The sequence below is a fragment of the Priapulus caudatus genome, unplaced genomic scaffold, assembly GCF_000485595.1.
Source record: "Priapulus caudatus unplaced genomic scaffold, Priapulus_caudatus-5.0.1 Scaffold416, whole genome shotgun sequence".
NCBI lineage: Eukaryota > Metazoa > Priapulida > Priapulimorpha > Priapulimorphida > Priapulidae > Priapulus > Priapulus caudatus.
In genome coordinates this window covers 85,638-89,620 of record NW_014577477.1, presented here as the reverse complement: position 1 = coordinate 89,620, position 3,983 = coordinate 85,638, and positions in this window count along the sequence as shown.

Below are 3,983 nucleotides of genomic sequence, written 5' to 3'. Positions count from 1 at the left end.
TATATGTAGCGAGGAGTGTTTATGGTGCATAAACACCGGCTACACCCGAGCTCGCCCGTCGCGGGAATGAAGCCGTGTTTATGGTGCATAAACACCGGCTACACCCGAGCTCGCCCGTCGCGGGAATGAATCCCGATTGTGTCACCTAGGTGCGACAAAGGAGGCGAGGCGACGGTGGAGGACCACCTGCTCGCGAAGTCGCGCCGTGAGAAACTCGCGTCGTGAGAAATGTGTCACTAAGGCGCGGGTTTTATGGTGACCAATTACGGACGGGCTTAAAAGCGAAGGCTCAAGCCGAGCTCGGCAGAACCTGACTGTCCTCTAGACTAACTCTCGTTCACTACACGTAGTTTGTATCTATTACATTGTGTCTGTCTCAACTCGCAACATGTCGAGCAATAAACGCCAGTGTGGTACGTTACTACCTTAGTTGCTGTCTATCTGTTGGTTTGCGTTCTCCCATCCTTGTATCTGCCTGCATACCCACACCTACCTGTGTCTAGCCTTAGATCACCAGTAGTCATACCTCACTAACGAACTACATCGTTACACATACATAGAAATAGTATAGTTGGTCCTCCGATAGCTTCGTCAAAACAAACCGATCGCAGCACCGATGCGCGGGACACAAAGCATTAATAATGGATTTTCACGTTTAAAAAATACCTACTATAAATAACAAAACGGTAAGCGAGAAAATGCTGTAGATTTCAGCATTAGTTCCACCCAGACTAAATTATGACACAATGCAATTGTATATATAATATATATCGCACCATGATCAATTTTTTGCGGTTCTACCCTGCGGTGGCAGGTGGCAGTGTCATGACCTAGACTGGTACCCGTTCGCCACCTTCACTCCGGCAAGCGTGTTTTTTTACCGTACCACTAATGCGTAAAATCTCTAGGGCTATCCCAGAAACCACCGCAGCCTACGCCTACTCCCTAACCCTAACCCTAACCCTAACCCTAATTAAATTAAATTAAATTAAATTAAAAATTTTTTTTACAATTAAATTGTTGTAAATAAATCATGTAAATATTTGCGTTAATAACGAAAAAATAGTTAAATGGATAAAAATAGAAAAATAGAAAAATTAAAAAAATAAAAAATAAACAGATGGGATTCGAACCAAAGCCCTTTCAGACGTAACTCTCGTGCTGTACGAGCTCGGCTATTCAGGGTTATTGGAATTATATATTATGGATGTGCCATGCATACATGGATGTGCGTGCATGTGATTGGTCGGTGCGGTGGTTTCTGGGATAGCCCTAGATATTTTACGCATTAGTGGGACGGTAAAAAAACACGCCTTCGGCAAGTGTCCTTCGCTACACTGACGTTAGAGTAGCGTGTGGAACTGTCGACCGGGTACCAGTCTATGTCATGACCTCGCTTACTCCGAGGTCACGGCAAGATCTGTGGGCTGCGACCACTGATCTCTACTATAGGTACTACATTGGGAAATCATTTTCCATAGGCTGCCATACTTACGAAAAAATTCCCATAAATCAGCAGAATTTTTTTTTGCAAATCACAATGCCATCTTCTGAATCCACGTCGCAAGTGACACCATATATGTTATTAAGTAAAAAAAATTTCCATAATTTTTACGTGAAAAAGGAGGCTTCCTTTGAAAATTCCCCGGCCGCCCCAGCAATACATCCGGGACGAGCCGCTTACACTGTCGTATTTAGCCAAGATTATAGTTTCTGAAATTAACAATTGCAAAGAATTCTAACCTTTCCTAATAAGAAATAAAAAATTCAAGCGCACGCATACACTGAAAAACGATCTCATGCTTAACCTGTCTCAGCGCCCATTGGTTGATTTTCCACCGTAGTACCTTAAGCAGTTAAATTTTTTCCCCAAATTTTTTTTCGCTTCCATATATGCTAACCTCAACACGTTGCGACGTCACGGTGAAAAAAAGAAGTTATTCGTGCATTCCTGTCACGACATATCAATGAATCCGTGTCACGACGTCCCCTCACTGTTCAGTCACCGGCCGGCGAAAACCTCGAAACTCGAACTGCAATGTGACAAAGCAGAAGGCCATATCAACTATCAGTTTCCATCACAACGGTGTAGTAGACACCTCTCAATTAGAATTGAACAGTTTTAAGTTTGACCTTTGTACAGTAATAAACACATAATTATGCAGGCTAGTCTCGCTTAATCCAGTTCTAATTGTAGCTAGTGTACATGCACAGGCCTGCATATTTTGGCTTGCATAGGCTTGTTCTATACATGTATTAAAGTTACAGTTCATTAAAGTTCATTACAAGATTTAAAATGACGTTTACTTATTGTGTCTGCCTAGGGAATCATCTCAAAATGGTTTGCTACATTGTACTGTACCACGAAAGACTAAAACCTGTTCAGTTTAGGGGTGGGGTGATATTCCTTTAATTATTTACTGAACATTTTAGTGTTTTATGGCATCAGGATCAAGTAATTTTGAGATGCATGTACTAGTTCATGTAGATATGAAGCCTGGCGAAATATCAGCTTGACACTCTCCAAGTAGTCGAAATGCCGGCTTTGTAAGTCATCAAAATGACGATATATACATGCATAAGTCATCATTTTGGCGAGTGACACATAAGTCGACAAAATGACGACTTACGCGTATATCGTCATTTTTGTAAGTCGGCGCAAAAATGCTGGTCCTAAAAGTGCCGACTTATGCGAGTTTTACTGTAGTCTGTTAATAACGTTTTGTAATGTTATGTTATGTTATGTTCTCGTACTTGTCGGTGTCCACTATACTGGATATAGTGACAAGGTAGTAAGTGAATTCAGGGATACACCCAATAAACAAACAGATGCATAATAATCAGGGACGTAGTGGCCGCCACGGCAGCACGGCACTGCCGTGGCACTATTTTGACAAAAAAATTGTGCAGGGAACCAAGGAGCAACATATACCAAGGAGATGAAACCCCGGGGGGCACTCACCCCACATTATTATGTATTAAAGTTACAGTTCATTAAAGTTCATTACAAGATTTAAAATGACGTTTACTTATTGTGTCTGCCTAGGGAATCATCTCAAAATGGTTTGATACATTGTACTGTACCACGAGGTACGGTCCGGCATATTAGATAGTAAAAGGGAACGTTCCGATATATCGAACCGTACCCAGGATACCCTCCGATAGTACCCTGGGGGACATAGACCCTCTCAGCTCTAGTGTCTGCGGACCAATCACGTTTGGCTACGGCCTGGGTATAGACCTGTACTAGTATAGGATATCTTTGGAGTGTGCAAAAAAACATAGCAAAATAGCGACCTGATCTACTGTGTGTGTTATAGATAGTATATGTTCCACAAGTATGCGGCACAGAAACCGAAAAAACAAAAAGCACATTGCTTTACATCACACACCAGTTGTTATAATATATGCTGTTACTGATACAGTGCTAAGACTTATCGTATCGTATAAGGACTTTGTCACTTATAACACACCGGTGCTTATAATCAACCACTCGTCACCACGATGTAATTTATCATCTTTTGTGCTTAACTCTTTTGCTTGGCTACAAGGTGTCACTTTAGTGTATTGAATGTGTTCCCGAGATAATAATATACAGTAATACTCGCATAGGACGCCATCGTCTAATTCGTCAATTCGCATAAGTCGTCATGGAAGTCAGTCCCGATTTTCTCTAACGATAAATCCATTTTAATAGCTTCGCTAAAGTCGTCATTTACAAGCTGTCATTATGTACAAGTCGTCGCCCTGAGACAGGTCCCATGTAATACAAACAACAGTAAAATCCTATCTGTATGTCGTCATCATAAAAGGCCGATGGCGCAGTGTATGCAGCCCAATGTACAGCGAATTCCTGGTAAAATGATGACTCATTGTTTTGCGGAAACACATATGCATGCTAGTCTCACTCAATCCAGTTCAAAATGTAGCTAGTGTACATGCATAGGCTTGCATATTTTGGCTTGCATAGGCTTGTTCTATAC